The following is a 16,667-nucleotide window of genomic DNA, read 5'->3' on the forward strand; positions in this document are numbered from 1 at the left end:
TAGAGGGGGGTCTAAGACAGTAAGCTGTCAAACAGGAATCTGGGGATATCAGTGATTCACATAGAGTTTATTGGGAGAACAATCTCCTTTATACTGAAATAAGGGACCCAAAACCTGGTGCTACCAGGAGACTGGCCATTCCCTTGCAGTATAGGGAATTCCTCCTAACTCTGGCACATGATGTTCCCTCTTGCTGGACATCTGGGGCAAATTAAGACCTGGGACAGACTGGTCCCTCACTTTCACTGGCCTCACAAGTCAGAAGACACAAGAGTTTTGTCGCTCTTGTGTAACTTGCCAAGTCATTGGAAAGACTGGTGGCACTGCAAAGATCCCCTTAATCCCACTGCCTGTGGTTGGGGTGCCCTTTGAAAGGGTAATGCTTGGCATTGTTGGCCCCCTTGACCCTCCAACTGCTTCTGGAAACATATTGATTTTATTGGTACTGGACCATGCCACAAGATATCCAGAAGCCATCCCCTTAAGGACCACTACATCTCCTTCAGTGGCAAATGTCTTCCTGGGAATACTTTCCAGGGTGGGCTTCACTAAAGAGGTATTATCAGACAGGTGTAGTAACTTTATGTCTGCATACTTAAAAGCAATGTGGTGTAACCTATAAATTCATCACACCCTATCATCCACAGACAAATGGACTGTTTGAGAGATTTTACAAAACTCTCAAAGGCGTGATCATGGGACTCTCTGAAAACTCAGAAGGAGATGGGATGTCCTCCTGGAATACCTAATTTTTGCCTACAGGGAGGTACCCCAGACGGGAGTGGGCTACAGACCCTTTGAGCTCCTTTTTGGTCACTCTGTTAGGGGTCCACTTGCACTTGTCAAAGAGGGTGGGAACAACCCTTGAAGCACCCTAAACAAGACATTCTGGATTATGTGCTTGGCCTAAGATCTAGAATTGCTAAGTACATGAAAAAGGCCACTAAAAACCTTCAGGCCAGCCAAGAGCTCCAAAAGTAATGGCATGACCAGAAGGCTGTCCTGACTGAGTACCTCCCAGGACAGAAGGTGTTGGTATTGGAGCCTGGGGCACCAAGAACACTCCAGGACAAATTGAGTGGTTCATATCTCATAGAGGAAAAGAAGGGGGAGGTCACTTATCTGGTGGACCTAGGCACTCCAAGATGTCCCCTAAGGGTACTTCATGTGAACCGCCTGAAACTCTACTATGATAGAGTAGACGTGACCCTACTTATGGCCACTGATGAGGGGCTGGAAGAAGAGAGTGACCCTCTCCCTGACCTCTTCTCCAACACTGCAGCTGATGGCTCATTGGAGGGGGTTTTCCTTGCAACAAAGCAAAAAGAGAACTGCAGGAACCTCATAGGCCAAGTCTCTGAACTCTTCACTCACACTTGGTCAGACTACTTGGTGTAAGCATACTATTGATACTGGAGACAGTTTGCATGTCAAAAGTACAATTTATAGGCAGCCTGACCATGTCAGATACTGTATTAAATCTGAGGTTCAGAACATATTGGACCTAAGAGTAGTTGAGCACTCAGACATCCCCTGGGCCAGTCCAGTGGTGCTTGTCGCCAAACCTCATAGTCAAAATGGAAAAAGGGAAATGAGGTTTTGTGTAGACTGCAGAGGGCTCAATATAGTTACAAAAACAGATGCTCACCCTATACCCAAGGTAGATGAGCTGATAGATACACTGACATCCGCCAAGTATCTGAGCTCCTTTAACTTGACTGCAGGGTATTGGCAGATCAAGCTATCAGAGGATGCTAAACCAAAAGCTGCATTGTCAACCATTGGAGGACATTATCAATTTACAGTTATGCCCTTTGGTCTGAAAAATGCACCTGCCACTTTCCAAAGGCTGGTGAATATAGTCCTCCAAGGTCTGGAAGCATTCAGTGCAGCATATCTGGATGATTTTGCTGTATTTAGTTCCACCTGGGATGACCACCCGGTCCACCTGTGGAAAGTTTTGGAGGCCCTGCAAAAGGAAGGTCTCACTATCAAGGCCTCAAAATGCCAGATAGGGCAGGAGAAAGTGGTTTATCTGGGACACCAAGTTGGTGGGGAACAGATTGAACCACAACAGGGGAAGATCCAGACTATTTTAGACTGCTCTCCCCCTACTACCCACACCCAGGTCAGAGCCTTTCTTGGTCTCACTAGGTATTAAAGGAGGTTTATTAGGAACTATGGCTCCATTGTTACCCTTCTTAATGACCTCACCTCTAAGGACATGGCCAAGAAGGTATTATGGACAGCCAGCTGTCAAAAACCTTTTGAGGAGCTTAAGAAAGCTATGTGTACTGCACCTGTCCTAAAAAGCCCAAATTACTCTAAAGAGTTCATTGTCCGGACAGATGCTTCTGAACTGTGGCTTGGGGCAGTGTTATCACAACTAAACTCAGAAAACCAGGATCAACCTGTTGTTTTTTTTATCACTAGGAGGTTGACCCCTAGAGAAAAGCATTGGTCAGCCATAGAGAGGGAGGCCTTTGCTGTGGTCTGGGCCCTGAAGAAGCTGAGACCATAGTTGTTTGGGGCTCACTTCATAAACCACAAACCTCTCTTATGGTTAAAACAGATGAAAGGAGAAAATCCTAAATTGTTGAGGTGGTCCATTTCCCTACAGGGGATTGCCTTCACAGTGGAACATAGCCCTGGGAGTAACCACACCTATGCAGATGTACTCTCCAGCTATTTCCACTTAGACAATGAAGACTCATCTGGGCAAGGTCAGCCTTATTGTCCCTTGTTTGGGGTGTGTGTGTAGGAAAGTACCATCTTTCTTGGCATGTTACCCACAATTTCTGCCTGATGGTCAGTGTGTTTTGACTGTGTCACTGGTATCCTGCTAGTCAGGACCCCAGTGCTTATGGTTTGTGGCCTAAATGTCAGTATGTTTTACTGTTTTGTCAGTATGCTTGACTATGTCACTAGAGTACTGCTAATCAGAACTCCAGTGCTTATGCTCTCTCTGTTTCCAAAATTGTCACTATAGTCTAGTGACTACATATTTCACTCTAGATTGGCATACTGGACCCCCTTATAGGTCCCTAGTATATGGTACCGAGGTACCCAGGGCATTGGGGTTCCAGGAGATCTTCATGGGCTACAGCAGTTTCTCTGCCACCCACAAGGAGATCATGCAAACATTACTTCAGGACTGCCATTGCAGCCTGAGTGAAATAGTATAAGCACTATTTCACAGCCATTTTCACTGCACCAGGTCACTTATAAGTCACCTATATAGACCCGAAGGCTAGGTGCATAATATCCATGTGTGAAGGCACCCTTGCATTAGCAGAGGTGCCCCGACTTCATTCAGGCCCATTTTCCCAGACTTCGTGAGTGCGGGATGCCATTATAAGTGTGCACTACATCTAGGTCAATACATATATGTTGCTTCCCAATGGTAACCCCGAATATGGCAATGTAAGGTGTCAATGAACTGGAAATTGTACCCCCATACTAATTCTGATATTGGGGGACCAATTCCATGCACCCTGGGGACTCCACCATGGACCCCCAGTACTGCCAAACCAGCTCTCTGCCACCTCACAGACAGGCTTCTGCCCTCCTGGGGCTTGAGCAGCTAAATCCCAGCAAGGCAGAACAATGCATTTCCTTTAGGAGAGGGGTGTTACACCCTCTCCTTTTGGAAATAGGTGTTACAGGCATGGGAGAGGTATCCTCCCAGAGACTCTGGAATGCTTTTAAAGGCACAGATGGTGCCCTCCTTGCATAATCCAGTCCCCAGTCCCTGCTCTGGTGTGAAACTGGACAAAGGAAAGGGGAATGGTTATTCCCCTGTCCATCACCACCCCAGGGGTGGTGCCCAGAGCTCCTCCAGAGTGTCCCTGGGTTCAGCCATCTTGTTTTCAGGATGGCCAGGGAACTCTGGGAGCATCTGAGTGGCCAGTGCCAGCAGGTGACATCAGAGACCCCTCCTGATAGATGCTTACCTGGTTAGGTGACCAATCCCCTTCTTAGGGCTATTTAGGGTCTCTTCTCTGGGTGTTTCCTCCGCTTCAAATAGCAGGACTCCAGCATGACTCCTTTGCATCCTTTGCTTCACCCTCTTCTGTCAGATCAACCGCAGAACTGCTCCAGGAACTATACAACTTGCAACAAAGAATCCAAGGTGGCTACTGCAACTCTGTAACTTCAGCTCCTGCCAACAACTGCAACAGTTTGCAGTTTGTGCACACTCTGAGGACTGCCTATCTTCATCCTGCACCAGAACAATTGAAGGATTCTCCCGTGCAGTGATGGAGTCACTTCCCTGCTTCAGCAGGCACCTCACTTCAGCGACGACCGGTACACCAGGTCACCTCTCCTGACAATGAGTGTGGATCCTGGAACACAGGTGGTAAACTGAAGTGACCCTGACTGTCGAAAGGTCCAACTGTCCAAATTTGGTGGAGGTAAGAGCTTGCCTCCTTGTGCCAGACAGTAGCCCTGTGCACCGCATGTTTTGCAGCTCCTTGGGCTTCTGTGTGCTTCTCCAAAGAATTCTTCATGCACAGCATAGCCCAGGTCCTAGATGCTCAGCTCCCTGAGTTGTTCTCCGGCGGCGTGGGATCCCTTTGTGTAGTGTGTCCTGGGACTCCTGTGGGTGATGCCTGATCTTCTGAGGGCTCTCTGAAGTGCTGAGAGCCCCCTCTGTCTCCTCGGTCTGAGTTGGGACCACCAGGTCCCTCGTGGTCCTGGGCAGCACCTTTTCCTGCCAAATACTGTTACGACTCTGTCGTCCCATTTCTAGGGGGCGCTGTATGGGGACTTTCAGAAGCCTGGGTATCCCCTTAAACACTTATCTAGAGTCCCTTGCTGACTCCTGTTTGTTTCTCTTTTCTCTATGGTACACTTGTGTAGTACTACATTTGCTTCCTGGGACTGCAAATCCCATAATGCACAGACTGGTAGTCAGGAAAGCCCGGATTCTGTTTCCCATTGTTTTCTATGGGAGAAGTCCAGTTGCTCCTTTTCACTGGATCCTCTCCTCCAGGACTTGCAAGTGTCTGAAACTACACACACCTGAGACCTCTCCTATGCAGCCCAGCTTGGAACTGCTTATAAGCAGCCATTTCCTCAAGATCCCCGTCGTGCATTGGAGTTCGATTCCTTTGTGTTACTGTCATGACCACACAAACTTGCCAAGTCAAATCAAAGAAGTGCATGAGAAAAGCAAAGAGATATCCTCAGTGGAGACAGCAAAGCCCAAACTGGAAGAAGGTTTGCAGAGTAATCTTGCGCTTATTTCAAAGGAAGAATCAAGAAGAGAAGATCCAAGATGGCCGCTGTGAGTCCTGAAGGTTAGTTACAGTTCTAGTCTTGCAATCGGTTGGTTGCTAGGTTACGAGCTCTCCAGCTGGAAGCCTTGCACTTCAACTGAGGTCTGACAGGAATCAGCTGTGTGGAAAGAGAGAGCGCTTCAGAACAGAAACTCCTGTGAGGTAAAATTACATTTGAAGATTATATTACAGAAAACTGATAAATATTGTCAAGGTTTATTCGAAGAGTTTGATAGTAGACCGTTCCCGTGGAAGTTGGCAAGGCTACAGAGTTAATGTATGAATTAACCTTATGTTTACAAGGTTCTTGTTTAAGATATTAAAGTCAAAGAAAAAACGAACTTTAAAAGAGCAAGTATCTACAAATGTTAAGGTTTTAAACAAAGGCCAAGTTTAAAGGAGAAAAGAACTGTTAACAAATAAGCATTTACAAATTCAATGGTAATAAACCAAAATAGAGTTTAAAAGAGAAACAAACTTAAATAAACAAGCATTTACAACTACAAGTTATCGGCAGATGTCGAAGTAAGGAAGGAGAAACTAACTGTAATAAACAAGCATTTACAAATACAAGTTATCAACAAATGTCGAAGTAAGAAAGGAGAAACAAACTTTAATAAACAAGCATTTACAAATACAAGTATTGACAGAAGTCACAATAAGACAGGAGAAATTAAATAACATCAGCTGATTTGAAGAACGCATTATCACCAACTATATATATATATAGCAACATAAAACCAATCTCTAACAAAGGTTGAGAAGTTCTTCCAGAATCAGTAATAAGCATTTTTTTAAGAAGAGCTATCATTTATAGAGAGAAGCAAGGCTACAGAGAACTCAGGGTGAGTGAAGAAATAATAGAATTAAAGAGAATTAAGTGTTGAGAGTAGAAAGTGAAAAACTGATGTTGTAAGTCCCTAGTAATTGCGACTGTGACTCTTGCAGGTGCTGTATCCAATCTTAGATGTGAAGAGGCAGACTGAGTACTGGCGTTCATCATCTCTGTGGCAGTCTCTCTACCATCCCATTCCCCTTTCCCCCTCCGGGGGACTCAGCACGAAGGATTATTATTCGTTGTGAGTAGCTCGGGTCGGGACTGAGGAGTTATCTTCTGCTTCTGAGGAAATCGAATTGAAGTATCCTGACAGCTACAGACCCTTTGTCGGATGGTGTTCCAGTTTTGTTCCTGCTCTGTTCCAGCTTGATCATGTTTCCTGTTTCTCTGCCCTGCTCCTGATTGTTCCAGCCAGAGTCTGCTCCCTATCTCTTAGCCTTGTACCTGTTTGTTTCTTCCAGAGCCTGCTCCCTGTTTCTCTGCCCTGCTCCTGCCTTGTTTCAGCCTGAACCTTCTCTCTGTTTCCCAGTCCTGTTTACTGCTCACTTCCTACTCCCTGTATTCCAGCCCTGTCCTTGTCTGTTCCAGCCAGAGCCTGCTCTCAGTTTCCCAGTCCTGTCTCTGTTTGTCCCAGCCAGAAGTTTGTGCCCTGTTTTCAAGTCCTAGTCCCGCCTTTGCTTCAGCCTGAGCCTGTTCCTAGTTCTTGCCTCTGCTTCTTAGTTTGTTCCCTTCTGTTTCTGTTTCTTCTTGGTTATTTGTGTCTGGTAAGTGTTCTATCAGTCTTCACCAGTGTATAAGTGTCCTCCTTTGTTCTGGGGTTGGCTCCTGGTTTCCAGGAGGCAATTCCAGCCCCCATCCTTGTCCAGTGTTATACGTTGTCTTTCGTGCCTAACAGTGACAGTGTGCTATTGCTGTTTTCTCAGGAATCGCCACTGTGTTTCCAGCTGGACCCACAAGAGCGTGTCTTGTGTATGTAAGTACTTTCCTTGTCTGTGCTCTAGGGTCCAGAGACAGAATCACTTCTGCTGCCTCCTTTCTATGGGGCTGGCAGGGTGACTATCTGTAAGAGCAAACTGCATAGAGGCATTGACATTCCCTGTCAATGTGGGAGGTTCTGCGCCTTACTCTGTGTACAACCCCAGCGTGTTTGTTCATTAGTAATCTGTTTCCTGTTTGTTCACACAAGGGTTGCTCTGCTTTTACTTTCCTGTGCCTGTTCATAGCTGTCCTTTCTGTGTATGCCTTTAGCTACTCTTCTTCCCCAGTATACTACCTCTTTAGGATATTCGGTGACCTCAAGGGGTGTCCCAACCAGAGTCCTGATCGGACCCGCCCATAACCGTGACAAATACATCTCTTGCATGAGCCAAGGCTTCTTGGCGAAATCCAATGACGAAAACCAGCCTGCATCCATCTACTCGACATGTGGCATTTCCTGCACCAAGCAGGAACCTCCACCTGTCTTCTTTGGTGCATTTCGGACTTTTCCTTCTAACCAGAGAATCCACTTTTGCACGTTCATCCAGGTTAGCAGGGGCTCCTGTAACTCCTAGATTCTTCAGCTGTTTTTGGACTTGGTCTCCTCTCTCCGCAGGTCTTCAGGTCCAGGAATCCATTGCTGGTGTCTTGCAGTCTTGCTTGGTTTTTGCATAATTCTTTATCATGACTTCTAATGTGTTCTGAGGAAACTTGCTGTACTTTACTCCTGGTTTCATGGGCTCTGGGGTGGGACACTTTACTTACTTTTGGTGTTTTCTTACACTTCCAGCACCCCTCTACACACTACTCTTGCCTTGGAGGGAAACCGACAATAGCATTCCACTATTTTAGCATATGGTTTGTGCTACCCCCAGGCCCATTGTAACCTTTGGTGATTTTCACTGTTTGCGCTATTTTATGACCTTTTTACTTACCTGATTTTGGCTACTAGTGTTTATTTTCTGTATAATACTTACCTCCTAAGGGAGTATAGCCTCTCAAATATATTTGGCCTTGTGTCCCTAACATAAAGTACCTTTATTTTTGGTAACACTGAGTATTGTTGTTTTGTGTGTAAGTACTGTGTGACTATACTGATTTTGCAAGAGCTTTGCATGTCTCCCAGTTCAGCCTTGGCTGCTCTGCCTACAGCTACCTCTAGACACCCTGGCTTCTAGACCCTGACTACATTTCACTAACAAGGGATAACTGGACCTGGTATAAGGTGTAAGTACCTGTCGTACCCACTACAAACCAGGCCAGCCTCCTACACTGATGTTCAAAGAACCCTATCTTTCTTAGCCTCAGACTGGGACAGGTTACCATTATTCCCTTGGGAATTATTTTGTGGGCTTTTAGAGAACTCCTTTTGTTTAAGTTTTTCTCTCCCCCTCTTTTGTCTGTTTGTAACGCTGACCACATTTGTGGCTGTCCCCCCAGATACCTTTTTGGCCACTCTGGTGCTAGCCCAGAGGTCCGCCTCCTCAGCAGGTTTCCTGGGATCAGTCAGCTTACTGTCAACTAAGTGCTGGCGCAACTCTAGAAAACAAATACTGAGCATGTGTTTCTCAGAAATAAATTGTACACACTAACATAATTACTGGCTTTGCTGTCCCACACCCAGGTATTCAGGCCCATATTTATACTTTCTGACTCAAAACTGCGCCGACGCAGTTTTGCATCAAAAATTTTAACACCATTTCATTGCACCACCTGGGCGTCAAATTTATACTTTGATGCAGGGCGGCGCAAACCAGTGGTGAGAGCCCCAAAATGGATTCCAGAAGATATGAGAGACCCGAGGAAGATGACAATCTACCAGGAACCAGCCAGGAGGACCCACACAAGACCCAGGAGAGGGAAAAGAAGAAAAGGAAGTGTTGGTTCAGTGCAGAGGAGCATGAAATACTGGTGAAATACGTGACGGAACACAAGCACCACATTTTTGTCACCTCTAAATTGCCAATTGGGAGGAGAGAGGCACTTTGGCAACAAATTGTCGATAAGATCAACAGTGTGGCAGAAGTACGAAGAACAGTCACTGAGTGCAAGAAACGCTGGCATGACTGCAAGTGCAGGACCAGGGAAAAAATGGGCAGGAACAGGAAGACAGGACTGCAGACTGGAGATGGGAGTCCAGCACCGCAGGAGGCCCTAGACCACATGGAGGAGATGGTGGCAGCCGTCATCCCTGAGGAGATCATCACACGGATTCAAGGACAGGACAGCGCAGACTACAAGGGTAAGTGGCATGGGGAACAAAAATGTCTAATTGTTAACTGAAAGCAGGGGGGGCAATGCATGTCAGCCATGATGAGGGCACGGGGCGTGGGCTGTGCAGGGGAATACCTAGGGCACAGCATAACACCACACCAACAACCTTTGCATGGGGGTACTCAGCCATGCCAAGGATGTTGGAAAAGCAAAACCAGTCCAGGAGGGTAGGGTACAACGTAAAACTGGCATGCTGTCACACGACAGCTGGTATTGTCACTACATGAACTAGGGCTCAATTAACAGGGTCAGGCCGTATCCACAAGTAGAATTTAACATTGACAACAGTTGCCACTACCACCTCTGCTGTGTGTGCAGGTCAAGTAGCTAATGGCAGTTACGTGCCCATGGATTAAACACACCCAAAATAGAGGGTTCAGGATGATAACATCATCAATCCCCTGTAATCAAGAAAAATTAGCAAATCCAGTCAAATGTTAATAGTTGCTACAAACATCAGGCATTGTCATAAACATTATGAGGTACACCGCAGTAATGTTATACCCATGCTGCACATGTCAGGGTCTACCCTGTGCCTGGGTCACAACAGCTGCAATGCCACCATGCAACATCTCAAGTGTCATAGTGCTAAGACAACAGCATTGGGGGGACACTCCTGCACAGTCAGAAGAGGAAATGGAACACTGCTAGGACCATCAGTGCAATCCAATGTAGCACACATTCCTCAACATCAACATTACACACTACCAATACTGACACCTGTATTTTGCCATGCCAATGCTATATATAGTACATGCTAGGTCCCAGCAACATATAGCTGGATGTGAAATATCTGAGATTGGGTCAGTTCCAAATTGTTAAGTGTGGTGCAAGTGCCATCAGAAACGCCATTGCGAGGCCACACCATGATAATGGAAGTAGAAGGAGGGTTGGATAGGACAAGAAGGTGGCAACATACAATTTGGGCAGAACCTACACCTAGAGGATGTGACGCAGACATTTCCCCAAAATGCCCACACTACATGTGACATGCAGGTGGGGCATAGGCCTGGGAGAATGCTAATATTGATGACAGTAACAATGAACATGAACCAAGATCACAATGTGCAACTAATAGGAAGTCAGGAAACTCACATTACAAATGCCACAACACAGACACACTAATTGTACAATATCTCATTGCAGAGGACGAAGGCTCTCCTGGGGATATGCCTGTCCTGGACTTCCCTGATCACATGGATGATGAGCTGACAAACATCACCCAGCAGACTCTCCAAGATGTCCTTGGAACCCTCCAGACCCCACCTTCAGTCGCAAGGAGGAGCACAGAAGTAGCAGCCATCACAGAGGAACCACCCACCACCCAATTGTACAGCCTGCCAGCTCCAACCCAGCTGAGGACACTGATTACACTGGCACCAGCTTTGAGAGGACTGTAGTTTGAGTACAGCGGGAGCTGGTCAAGGAGGTGCGGGTGGGGATGCAAAATATGGCAGCCAGCCTAGAGGGGGTGCGTTTGTGCATGATATCATCTGCAGAACAGGCAGCAGCCATGCAAGGGTGAACATCTATCTTGCAAGAACTTCAACAACGTGTGAAGGAAATCAGCACAGCACTAAGGGAGTTGCCACAACACCTCGCACACCAAACCTTTCACTGCATGCACAAATGCAATATTTACCCCCTCAGGGCCGACCTGGCTGCCTACCACAGTGATGTAGCTACTATACTTGAGAACCAGCAGCTCCTCCTTGCTGCAGTACTGCCCTTAATAGTCCCACAGTTGACTGCTACCGGGATTTCTGACTCAACGTCTTCAAACACTGAAGTGTGTGTTGCCCCTTCAAACCCACCACCACCAAGGGCAGAGGAGACGACACACACATCAGAAGATGAAGACGTGGAACAGATCACCTTCAGCCGTAAGAGTACCCAGTAGCATAAGTTCATGTCAAATCGGCACTTATATCCAAGTTCCTGTGCTTCATAACATGCCAGCCTTGCAACAGCTGCTCACATGCACTGTTCTCCAGCCCACTGTTTACCTTAACACTATGCTCTGTGATTGTCTCTCACTACCTCATTGGCAATTCATGTTCCTCTGCACTGTATGACACCTCACCCCAGCATGTCCAATGACATGCCCTTTTGCACTTGTGTAGTATCACAATAGAAGGCGTCACACTAATGGACTATGTAAATATAGCACTACAGCACTTTAAAATAAATAGCACTTACACAACCACTTTATCTCTGTGTAATGTGACACATCAACCGTGTAGGAGATTAGTGATGTTTGCCTCATGTCAATGGCCATAGAATGTCAATACAACTGCCTTGAAAGATTATGGGCTGGTAACTATGCACTGGGGTCTGGATTGTACCATCATCTGCCCTTCCTGAGGGTTAATTCTGAAGTAAATAGAAGAATTACAGTATAATGCTGTGCTGGACAGAATAAGTCTGCTTCAAGGGTATGTCTAAGCAAAAAATCAATGTCTTCAATTTTTTCGTCTAGACAATCTTTAGGTATTAGACACCTGACTCTAAAATGTCATCACACACACACCATACAGCAGTAATGGATGTGTACAAGTGTACAGACAAATATGTAACCTGGCAGTACAATGTAAGAAATTACATGTGTGAGTTAGGTATACAGAACTACATAAGATTATACCATCACTCACCTTATCAGGGTTCACATGAACATCAGGCTGCAGGCAGACGTACCACAGTACCCAAGATTCCAAATCTGGTCTCAAAGTGTGACAGATTGAAAACATACATCCAAATTTAACAACACATTGGGAACCATATTAATTGAGTGGTGGGTGCAATGGATGGCAGATGCATAGAGAAGTAGCTTTGGTGTATCTGGCAATGTGACAGCTCAATTGGGATTTGGATGCAGGATGGAACACAAATGCAAATACTCAATTGACACTGTTCACCCATGGCAAGGCCCTGATCCCCAACCATATGAGACATACTGTAAAGGAGTACCTAAATAATTATTTAACTGTAAAAAAGGATAATAAAACTAATAGAAACACCTTAACTAACCTAACCTATCCTAACTACACATTACCCACAACTGGCCCTAACTACCCTAAGCTAAACTTACTTATCACATTTAACTAAACAATCTAAACATCAACCCCCCACCCCACTATATGACAGGACACATGGAGGACAACATATACTAACCTAAACACATACTATCTTATCCTAGACAATTACATATGTATATTTGTTTTAAATATTTTTTTTGTATTTGATTATTTTTTAATACACAAAAACCCCAACATCATCACACACCCTCCCACCCACAAAAGAAACCATGCAAAAATATCATACCCCAACCTACTTATACTAACTAAACTAACAGCCTATTCTAACCTAACACTAAACCCCCTAAACCCACTAAATATAAGAACCAAGAAAGAGGAGGGAAGGGAGGGAATCATGGCTGAGGGTCCAACAGTTATAAGTTTGCTCTCCACAGGATCTTTTTTATCCCACACACTCTCTTGTTAATCTGGGACACCTCTTGCTGCAGCCGGTCCATTCTGCGCAACATCCGTTGCATGTCACGTTGCATGTTCCAAAATTCAACATTGTCAATGACTGCAGCAGGGGTGGTCTGTGTGCCAGTTGTGGAAGGTTGTGGTGTTGCCGGTGCCATGCTTGGAGGGGGAGGTGAAGGGGCTGCTGTCAGTGGTACAGCAGCGGATGATTTTGAGGGACCTGCTGTGGTGACTGTCATCCTTGGTGCCACCTGGGTCGGAGAAGTGGTGCTGGTGGTGGCGGATGTTGTGGACAAGGTTGGGCCCCCTTGGACAAATGCCCTCCAGACCCCTGTAGCTCTCTCATGGCGATGACACCGTGCCATGTGGCAGAACCCAGACTCAACATCCAGAATGTGGCAGTAATGCATTGCCCTCCTCTGGAATTCGCGGATCTGTTTGGCATCCATATTGGCTTCTGTTAAAAAAGATAAAGCCAAACATTAGTTACATCATTGTGTGATACAGCCACTGATGATATTTAAAAAATCCATCAAAATTAGCTTAAACAGGCCAAATCACAGTACAGATCACAGATTGTCCCTGAGGAAGTACATGTCAAGGCAGCCTACACATGTCCTATCTAAGAGCACAGCAATTCTCTTAAAGATGTGTACCTACTTAAATGATCTAAGCATCATTGTTCTGCCATTAGTCACATAACAAATGCTGCAATTCCTCTACATGTGGCAGGACAACTAATGACTATCTTCTGGATGACAATCAAGGGCCACAAGATCTGTGATTTGTAAATAGAATTGCCAGGATGGTATGCAGTTGCTAATCATGAGTGGGTATCCCAGGTTGGAGCAAATTAATTTCAGAATTACATGTCTGTGTACTACACTTGGATCCTCACACCTAGGTACACATATTTCATAACCCTAAGCCTGTGCCTCAGGGAGGGATGGACATGCAACACATACTTTCAAACATCAAGGACAGCCAGGAAGCTTTGGACAGCTGTCCATGGGTTAGTCCACCACAGGTAAGGAGGGTGTCCAACTAGGATAGGCAAAAACATTGTACAATCACATCCACATTTATGTTTCTAATTGAGAACAATTGTCAACATCATTTGATATCACCAATACCTGTCCTACAACAAGCTCATAGATGCAAGCACCCATCTCGGCTTGAGCTGCATGCACACCTATGACATTGTACTCAAGTGCCACAAAAATGTAGCACACCATGTGGAGCTAGATGCTGCTAGGAATTCAACCATACAGTCCTACATGTTTATTAGTTAACAGGGAGGCTCAAGTCTGTAGGTCAAACTCCGGCATCCCTGCTCTGTGTAATTCAGGGTATGACTTGCTGACTAAATAATTAAACGGCTACCTCTACAGTTTTCATGACAAGAAATGTAACAACAAATGTCACCCTATTCATATGGCCATGCCTACAGCACTGCACTACAGTCCCAAATGATGACTCCACGCCACTACTTGTCCAACTCAAATATGGAAAAAAAAGGTCAAACTCCAGTCAAGTCACATATCAGATCATGTGCTAGCACATCATACCTTGCTATGTGCCCAACACACAAGAGTCAATCACACAACAGCTGCAAACACAACACAGAACTGTAATATTAACACTTACTGGATATGTCTGGTTCTGCAAATTGAGCCACTTCACTCTTCCCTGTAAGGGGCAGGTCCACCTGTAAAGCATGGAAGGGTGAAATGTGCTCAATGTCTGTGCACTGTACAACACTTTGAAGAAAAAATTACTGTGTGTGAAATAATATCTGATAGTCCAGCCCCTCAGGCATGATAACACTCCAACATACACACCACTGCAAACATGTATTGACCCTGTCACTCCAGTGAGTGATACACACACACATGCACACATGCAGTGGCCCCAACAATCATGTCGTGACAAACATGATTCCTCAGTTGGTTGCAGATTCATTTATAGAGTGTACTCCATTTATTAATTTGTTGTTATGAGAGACATGCCAAGCCATGTTCCTGGTGCACTGCAATACCAGTCACTCAGGTATTATGGTTTGTGCATCAAGGGACAATCAGTTACTGTGTGATGCTCATGTGGGTTGAGTTCAGCTCATGAATTATTATGCTTTCTATGGTCCATTACATGTGGGCCTGTGTTATCTGTAGGTTACATATGCTACATTGACAATGTACCCAGAGCCAGATACGCCCCCTATGACACCATAATGGCATGGATCCTGTGTGTTACTTGATGACAATCTGATGCTAAACATGGATTGGCCATTTATCTAAATTAATACAACAAAGAAATATATGCTGACAGTGTCTATTTTGGTCATCCGTGATAGAATGCATGGGCACAGGTGTAGTCATTGCACCTTAAATGTGTAACTCATTGCCCTGTGTACCTATATCGGGTATTGGAATTCACAGTTAGCCACATTCATCATCTTACATTAGCCAAGATGGGTGATCTACGGGTATACAACAAACTGACACTGTCCCATTATTGAAACATGGTTTAGCAAATGTCCTACTGTGGCAATCGTGATGATGTAGGTTTCAATTTGTATGCACCTTGGAAATGGCAGCAGTCACAGGAATGCTCGTCTTCTGATCTTAGCATACACCCATGTCTGTGATAGCCTTCATACAGGGAAGTTAACTTTTGTACATATGCTGCACTAGATCAGCAGGAGTGTACCAAACGTAAAGTAGTAAAGTATTTGGGCACTTTATATGTATGATGGAATCGGTCAAGGGTCCCTTGCACAACATCATGCAAGTAATAAATTGTGAGCATGCAATCACCAACTTCAGGTATCTCATGATGACCCAATAACTTATGAGAATTGTATGGCTATAAAGTGACACAGATGGTAAATGCATAAGCTCTGTTCCAGCTATTGTGCCCAAGGCAAATTAAAACACACAGGAACAATGAACAGAGGGACAGATATATTTTTTATTCCTCAATTTGTAGCATTTGGTTCATGTTTTACTCTACAGCTATGGAAAGTATCACCAAACATTTAGATATGAACCTGTGTGCATTACTTTGGCATCCATTTCTAATTTAAATGCTGCACAAACCAAGTCAAAGTATCAGCCTAAGGTATTACCTAAGGTTAGGAAGAACTTTGTACGTATGGTCAGGAATACAGTTCAGACATGTATTCCAAATAATTGGGGACCACATTAATTCCTTGCTTTAGCTTGTGAAATACATCTCTTTCCTGGTAGACTCACAGACCATGAATGAAACACATGTTTGAGCCGCATTACTATCATGTATTGACGTCAAAACAGCACTAATTTACAAGATCAAGTTGTGTTTTGTACATTTGTGCAGCTGTTGTATCAACAAATGACGGCAATGTCTAGCAAATATTTAATAAATCAGGGCCTCTGTATATTTAACTTGCATTCCACATGTCCAAAAACAGAGCCTGCAGCATATCAACACATCTCCTACTGTCACCACAGAGTATTCAAATGTGCACATTACTCTGAATTGTACTCACCAACAGGGCCACCAATCACCACACCCAGGTGGTCCAGCAGGTCTTGCTCTCTGGCAACAAGGTCAACCCAACGATGCTTGAGTTGGTGGTCACTGCGCAGTGTGTTGAACATTCTCCTCAGATGGTACAGCACCTTGTACCACCTGAGCCTCCTTGCCTCCATATGATACCCCTGTATCACCCTGCCACCAGCCTCAATCATAAGGGGAAGGAAGTGGCACACAAGCCAAATTAATGCCCCCAGCTCCTCCTCACTCATTCTCCCCAGACGTGGC

This window comes from Pleurodeles waltl, chromosome 6 (genome assembly GCF_031143425.1).
Source record: "Pleurodeles waltl isolate 20211129_DDA chromosome 6, aPleWal1.hap1.20221129, whole genome shotgun sequence".
Taxonomy (NCBI): Eukaryota; Metazoa; Chordata; class Amphibia; order Caudata; family Salamandridae; genus Pleurodeles; species Pleurodeles waltl.